This window comes from Vombatus ursinus, unplaced genomic scaffold (assembly GCF_900497805.2).
Source record: "Vombatus ursinus unplaced genomic scaffold, bare-nosed wombat genome assembly UNPS02012758.1, whole genome shotgun sequence".
Lineage (NCBI taxonomy): Eukaryota > Metazoa > Chordata > Mammalia > Diprotodontia > Vombatidae > Vombatus > Vombatus ursinus.
Genome location: NW_020952536.1, coordinates 591,977 through 600,236, shown reverse-complemented (window position 1 = coordinate 600,236; position 8,260 = coordinate 591,977).

Sequence of the window (8,260 nt, the reverse complement as noted above, 5' to 3'; positions counted from 1 at the left end):
GTCCTCAATCTTCAAATCTCTCCTCCCTTACAGCCCACTCCCCACAGCAGCTCTTCCACTCAGGACAGAGAGACACAGAAGACAGAGCCAGAGTGTGACTGACACATGGAAAAAGGCCGAGAAATAGAGGCACAATGTGCCTGTCCGGAACCCTCTCTGTCTCTGTGCCTTTTCGTGGAGGGAATCTATGTCTGGGATTCCCTCCCTGCTCACTTCTGCCTCATGGCAATTCTTGCCTTCCTTTGAAACACCTATCAAATACCTTTTTCTTCGTGAGACTCTTCCTAATCCCCCTTCTGGGTGGTAGCGCTTTCTCTCCCCACCCCAAGTTAATTTGGATTTACTTGTAGGAATCCCAGAGATAGAGCCGGGAGGGACCTCAGAGACGTGGTACTCCAAACCTCCTCATTTCATCGATGAGGAAAACTGAGGTTTGAGGATGGCAAGTGACTTTTCCAGGGTCACACAGGAAAACATCGGAGGCAGGATTTGGATCCAAGTCCTTTGTCTCTAGAGTCAGCTGGCTTTCCACTCTATGTCCCGTCTTCACTTGTAGCTCTCCTCTTCCTTACCACGTCCAATCAGCTGTAAAGTCTGATTGCTATCTCTTTTAATTACACCTCTCACATTTGGCCCCTTATCTTCATTCTCTTGCCAGCGGCGACATAATTACCTCTCACCTGTACTATTGTAATCAGACTCCTAATTAATTGATTCCTTTATTCCAGCCTTTCCCCTCCTTCACTCAGCTACAGAAATCATCTTATTAAGATATAGATTTGGTGGTATTACCACTCCCCTTCTCAAAACCCTTTGTGGGCTCCCTAGGAGTCCCTGGGCTTCTCTGCCGGGCGTTTAGGGCCCCTGACAATCTGCATTTAACCCACCAGGCTTTGGGTCCCGTCCACTCCCCTTTAGGTCCTTGGCATTCCAGACAAATTGAATGTGTTTTTGGAACTCCCAAGTGTATCTGCTCCAGGCACAAACTATCTTTCCTTCCTAGTATGCTCTTCCTTCTCATCTTTGCTGCTCAGAATTCTGACCTTCCTCTGTAAAGTCTTTCTTGACAAGAGTTAAGTGTTCTCTCATTTTCCCCCAAGTAGAATGTAAGCTCCCTGAGGGCAGGGCCCAGTTTGGTTTTGTCTTTGTAGTCTCAGCTCCTTGCCCCCAGTGTCTGGCACATAGTAGGAGCTTAATAATGCTTGTTGACTGGCACTGAGGTCCCGGCTCCTCTGAGCCCTTTTCCCTGAGAACTTTCTTTCGGATTGGTGCTGAAAGCGCCTCCTGCACCCAGGGGAGGGGCTTAGTGACACCTACCTCTCCTTGCCTTCTTCCTCTTATTGAAATCCCCCCATAACTCCATCTCTTCACTGAGCTTCACCATCTCCTGTTAACCTGTAAACTGTTCCCTGTGAGGGAAGGGAGGCTGTACACCTGTAGACTGTTCCCTGTGGGGGGAGGGAGGCTGTACACCTGTAGACTGTCCCCCGTGGGGGGAGGGAGGCTGTACACCTGTAGACTGTTCCCTGTGGGGGGAGGGAGGCTGTACACCTGTAGACTGTTCCCTGTGGGGGGAGGTGTAGGCCTGGCCTATGGCATCGAGAGTCTGGGAGTCCAGGCTGGGCTCTGTCCTAGGTTTCTCTGGGACCTTGGACGAATTCTTCAATGGGCTTCCACTAAGTGGCAGGTGGGTGGATGGTGTTGAGCTGGACAGTCTCTAGGGTGCTGGCTCCAATATCCTGCAGCTTTAGGTTCGGGGGGGGGGGGAACACCTGCAGCCTCGAGGCCATATGTGGCCTTCTAGGTTCTTGGCTATCGCCTTTTGATTGAGTCTGAGTTTCACCAAACAAATCCTTTTATTAAGGGGATTTGTTCTGTGAAGTTTGGATTCAGTCAAAGGGTTGAACCTGAGGACCTAGAGGGCCTCAGGGTCACAGGTTCCCCGCTCCTGTGGGTAAAGGAATCAGTCAGTCATAGGCTACAGATCTGGAAGGGTCCCTAGATGTCAATGAGTTCAATCTCAGGGGGCAACTAGGTGGTTCAGTGGATAGTGCACTGGCCCTGGAGTCAGGAGGAGTTGAGTTCAAATTCTGACCTCAGACACTTACTAGCTGTGTGACCCTGCACAAATCATTTAACCTCAATTGCCTCAAAAAAAAAAAAAAAGCATAATTTTTTTTTTTTTTTACTATTCCCTGCCTGTCTTATGTGGTTCAGTGCCCAGGGAGGGTTCCTCACCACAGCAGAAGGACCAAGCAAGTGGGCTCTGAGACAGGGATCCATGCCCCAGGCCTTCCTGGGGTCTTTGAGATTGTGGGTAGATTCATGGTCTCAAAGAACAAAGTCACTGGGAGTCCAGGTCTCAAGGGAAGGGGTCTTTGTAAGTGGGGCTTAGTGCCAGGGGGCCTGAAAACAGAGACTAGAGGGGCAAGGCACGAGCAGATTGGCCCAGATTTTTGTCTACGTCCCACCATGTTCTCTCCCTCCCCCAGGCCAGGGAAAACTGAGTCTTCTTAAGGTCACGAAGTGAATAGATCAGCCGCAGAGCTGAAGCTAGAAATAGGCCAAGTGTTCTTACCCCCTCCCAGGGCTCTAACGCCATCTGGCAGGTCCAGGATTGGGCTGGCCTAGGGCGGCAGGAAGAACTGGGGCATGGTCATGCGGAACCTGGCCCTGGGCTTTCCCCCAGTGCCCAGATACCCCCCTCAGCTCTCATTTCACAGAAAGGAAAATGGAGGTCCAGGGAAGAGCAGAGGCCTAAACCCGGGTCACACAGGGAGGATTTGGCTGAGCTGGGAGAGTAGCCCCATTCTTCACTCTCTACCCCCAAATCCCCAGTGCTGAAACAAAGTGGCCTCCAGCCCAGGGCCCTCATCCCTTCAACCACTTCTAAGGTGTGAACACCCAATCCATGTTATGGCAGAGTGTCAGACCACCCCTCTCCTCACTTCCTTCTCCCATCAGGGCCCCCTCCTTCCCTTCCTATTCTCACACAAACCTGTTTTTCAATAGCTTTCTAGGGAAAAAAAAGCCCCTCACTACCTGTGGTATCTACCCCAAAGGGCTGACTAATCGAAAAACACAGAACACAGGAGCTGAGATGGCCTTTTCCAACCCTCTAATGTTGCAGGGACTTTTAGCTGAGACTGAAGATGTGGAGTAGGTTGGGTGTTTCCTCCTGGTCCCTAAGCAGGGGATACAAGGCTTCCTTGCCCCCAGCCTAAACACCCAAACCAAATATGGAATGGGAACTTGTTGGCTATTTGACTGATTGATTATAGAGATCCTTCCTTGCTTGTATTTCTATGCCCACCACTTGGCACACAGAGAGCACTTAATAAATGCTCGTGGCCGGCCTGCCTTTCATTACTGCTACACAGAACACAGAATGTCGTAGGAGGAAGTGCTTAGCTTGAAGACCATTTCCATCAGGAATATGTCACCGTCTTTTTTTGTATCATGGACCTTAATGGCAGTTGGGTGAAGCCTATAGACCCTTATCAGAAGGTTTTTTAAATGCACAAAATAAAATGCATAGAATTACGAAGGAAACCAATTATACTGAGATGCAATTACCGAAATATTAAAGAAACAAGTCCATCCGACCTCCCCCTCAGGTTAAGAACCGCTGATTGATCTAACACGGGTGGAGAACCTGCAGTAAGGCCACATGTGGCCCTCTAGGTCCTCAGGTGCGTCCTTTTAACTTAGTCCAGGTTTTACAGAACAAATCCTTTTATGAAGGGGATTTGTTCTGTGAAGTTTGGATTCAGTCAAAGGGCCACACTTGAGGACTTAGAAGGCCACACGTGGCCTTGAGGCTGCGGGTTCCTCACCCCTGATCTAGACCAGTCTCTTAACTTTAAGGGTGCAGTAAGGTCCAGAGAAGACAAATCTACCCCAATGTACCATCTATCTTTTATAGAATCATAGGATTCAGAGCTAGAAAAGTTCTTAGAGACCATCTAGTCTGACCTCCTTTATTATATTTTATTTTTAGTTATTAATTTTTTTTCAGTTATCATTTAGTTTTTTTGCCCTCATGCCCCACCCCATCCCTCAGAAAAAAAAGAAAAACAAAATCTTTGTAATTAATTACCCCCTTTATTTTCCAAAGAAAGAAGCTGGGTGGCCCAGAAACTAGTGGACAGAACATGGGGCTTAGGCGCAGAAAGATCCGAGTTCAAATGCTGTCTCAGGTATGAGACCCTAGATTTATCGCCTAACCTCACCTGTGAAATGAGGGCATTAGATTTCACAGCCTCTAAGGTCCCTTTCGGCTCTGAATCTATGATCTTATGGAAAACGAGGCCCAGAGAGAAGAGAATGGACGTGTCCAAAGTTATCCAGCCGCCATGCAAATATGGGCTTAGACCCTGTCGTAAGCTGGGTCCTTGGGTTGGGGTGCCTGGAGAAGGGGCTGGAGTCTTCTTGGAATCTAAGGGGTTAGTTGGTCTGGGTGGATGTAGCTCCTTATCTCCACTGGTTGTTTGCTCTTCGGTCTTACCCAGCCCTAGTGCCAGGATAAAAGGACTCAAAGTCCTCTGTCCTGATCTTCCTCCTGCACCCTCCTGTCCTTGGTCACAATGCTCCTCTTGGTTCTTGGGTTCCTGTGTGTACGGTTACCCCTGGTTGTGAGTAGATGGGTTCTTGTGGTGGTGAGATGTCTGCCTTCCCTTCTGTTTGTGGGTCCTCCCTTACTCAGCCCTGGAAACTTTGGGTCCATGTCCCAGCTCCACCCTGGACTTGAGATGTGATTTTGGGCACCTCAGTGCTTCTCCCTGGGTCTCAGTTGACCACATTGGCCACAATGATTTCTAAGGGGGCTTTCCAGCTCTGACCTTCTATGATCTTAAGAATTCTATGACAAATCTGTGGGTGTGACTGAACTCTCTGAGTTTCAATTTCCTCCAGAAAATGAGGGTTCTCTTGCTCCCCTCCTCCAACACCCAGATTCTCCCTGTCATGATCACCCTATGTCTTTTCTCCCATGGTTATACCCTGGGCATTCTTTCCTTCCGAGCTCTAGCCCAGCTCCCTCTGCCCAACACACCTTCTATTTCCCACTGGACCTCCCCACCCCCACTTTACCCTCTACCTTGGCCCAAAATGATAGCACTGAGTTTGAACCAAGAGAATTGGGTTCTGTTGCTAGCTTGGCTACTCTGTGACTTTGGGTCCGCGGTTCAGAAATTTCTCGGCCTTGTGAGGCTCCTCTGTAAACTGAATGCGATGGCTGTGGTGACCTCTCAGGTCCATTCCAGCTTAAAATCCTACTCTCCTATTGGTGTAGGATTCTGGGAAAGCCACTCCCTTCTCTGAGCCTCAGTTTCCTCCTCTGCAAAATGGGGTGGACTGGATTAGATCAGGGATTCTTTCCCTTTTTGTGTCATGCACTCCTTGGACAGTCTGTGGAAGCCTAGGGACCTCTTCTCAGAATCATCTTTTTTTTTTTTCTTTTTGGTGAGGCGATCAGGGTTAAGTGACTTGTCCAAGGTCACACAGCTAGTAAGTGTTAAGTGTCTGAGGCCTGATTTGAACTCAGGTCCTCCTGACTCCAAGGCCAGAGTTCTATTCACTGCACCACCTAACTGCCCCCAGAATCGTCTTTTTAAATAATTGAAGGAAATGCTAAATTTTCAAGATGTAATTTTTTTTCCCATTTAAGTTCTTGAACCCTGTGTTAAGAACTCCTGGACTAGATTCTGTCTCTGAGTATTTTACTAGCTCTAAATCCTCTGACCCTAGAACTAAAGTGGCTACATGAAGTTGGGCTGGCTCCTTCCCGTCTCTGGGCCTCAGTTTCCCTCCTCCGTAAGACTTTGGAGCTTTCCTCTGTGTGGTCCCAACCACTGACCCCCGACTCTGAACTGGACCCTAACTGGAAGCTCTGGAGGAACACTCTTAGGTAGAGACCCCTCCCTGTCCCCCTCCAAGCCCTGTTTCTCCCCCTGCAGAACCCACTACCGTCCCTGAGTCCACATCTGAGCCTGAGTGCACCAGCTGCTACTCCTGCCCAGACTCTGGACCCTGCAAAGTCTATCTCTGCCCTGCTGGGAAGGATACCTGCCTTAGCACCGTGGAGGTTCTAGGTGAGTGACCAAAGCTGCCCCTCTGAGCTCTCTTGGGGGGACACACAAACACATCCCCCCACCCAGGGGAGAATCCTGGGCTGGACCGTCCTGCAGGAGGAGAGGTAAGCTGGGGCTGCTCCTTACCAGCAAAAGCCAGTCCTCGGGACATGGAGGGGAGGGAACGAAGAATTGATTTCAGGCTCATCTTCCCACTCCCCACTGCTGGCGGTGTCTCCCACCTGCTGAAGCCAGGGGTGGTCTGCTTCTTTGACCCCCTCTGGCCCCTGAAGAGAGTCCCGTCCACCTTCAAAGACCTGGAGAGACAGGGACAGAGGCAGAGACGGACGGAGAAAGGCAGAAAAGGAGAGACAGGGAGAAAGAGCCAGAAAGGGAGAGCCAAAGACGGATACAGGACAAAAGAGAGACAAAAGCAGATGGGGAGAGACAGAAAGTTACACATCTGTTAAAGGAGCAGGAGAGACACAGAGAGAGAGGGAGGGAGAGAGAAAGAGAGGGATAGAAAGGGGGACAGAGGAGGGCAGAGGCAGATGGGGAAAAGGAGACAGAGATGGTAGTACGGAGAAAAGAGCAAGGAACATGGAGTCTCAAATCTTAAATTCAACTTCTGTGTGACCTTAGGGGAGGCTCTGGGCCCGTTTTCTTTTCTGTTTAGCAGTGGCCCTCTCTTTTGTAGAGCGTGTGAGCACAGGACCTGGAGCCCCCTGGAATTCCCCAGGGTTGTGCCCCTGACTCAGGTCCCAGGGGAACTGAGGTCAAGTCTGAGCTCTATCCCCAACATGCGCTTGGTAAATACGAACAAGTGACTTTTTCATCTTTGGGTGTCAGTTTCCTCATCTGTAAAACAGTTTGATTAGATGCCTTCTGAAGTCCTTCCCTGCTCTAAGTCTTGTGATCCTAGAGATACAGAGACACACAGACAGGAAAGATAGCGGAGGGAAGGGCGGCACAGGGGGTAGAGCTCCAGCCTTGGAGTCAGGAGAACCTGAGTTCAAATCTGGCCTCAGACACTTGACACTAGCTGTGTGACCCTGGGCAAGTCACTTAACCCCAATCGCTTCACATAAAAAAAAAAAAAGATAGAGGGAAACAGAGTGGGAGAAAGAACCAGACCCTCTAAGCCGAGGACTGTCTCTGCCCAGAGGCGGTGCACGCACCTGTTTCCTGGCCCAGGAGACATTTCCCCAGAATGAGCCGCCAAGGCCACGGACAGCCAGGGCTGAGAGGAAGAAGAGGAAGCTGCCAAGGGTGAGGCAGCAGCATCTGCTGGGTGACGCCTTCTTTCTCCTAGTGGGGCCTGAGTTCTGTCCTCTTTGCCTGTTCTCCCACCAAGGTCAAAGGAAGGACCAGTTTGTCTCCAGAAGGAATGGCTCCTGTGTGGCACCTGAGGATTGCCAGCCTCGGGTCTACAGCCTGTCCAGCGGATACCATCAGGGCCTTTGGGTCAATGTCACCTGTTGCAGCGGTGGTAACTGCAGTGAGCCCCCCGGGGCAGGTGCATCACCAGACAGGCCGTGGGTGAGGGGAGTGCTGGGGCAGGGAGGGCAGGCTTGGGAGACAACCCCCTCACTGTCTTGTGCCACTCTCTGGACCCAAATGCCCATGAGCACCATCCTCCAGTGGGCGTGTGGAGCGTAAGGGGCTCTGAGAGCATCGAAGGCAGAGACCAACCCTAGGGGCCTCGAGTGACCCTCTCACTTCCTCTTCCCCGGACTCCTCAGCGGCCCTGCCCACGGGTAGACCCAGTGATGTCCTGTGTCCCATCTTTTCCCCGTATTAAGCCTCTTGTGATGAAATCTTATACCTGCGCTGCCATCAAGGGCAGACAGGCCTCCTGTTTTAGCGTGAACGTGACTCTGCTTGGAGGTAATGGGGATGGGTGTGGGAAGCCGGGAGCTGCTCATTCTCTGTGGCCTTTAGGCAAGTGGGTCCCAGTCTGCCCATCTTTAAAATGAAGGGACCAGACTTTTTGGGTCCCACCTGCCCAGCTCTGGTGTTCTGGGGTCTGGGTTCTGAGGCTGCCTTCGTGGGGAGAGGGGCCATTTTCTGACCTCTGGGAACGGTGGCGACGGGGCTCCAAAGCTTCCCTGGATTCATCCTTTCCCCAGGGGGTCCGAATGTCACCGTTCAAGGGTGTGGCTCTGAGGAGCTGTGCCACCTGCCTGAGA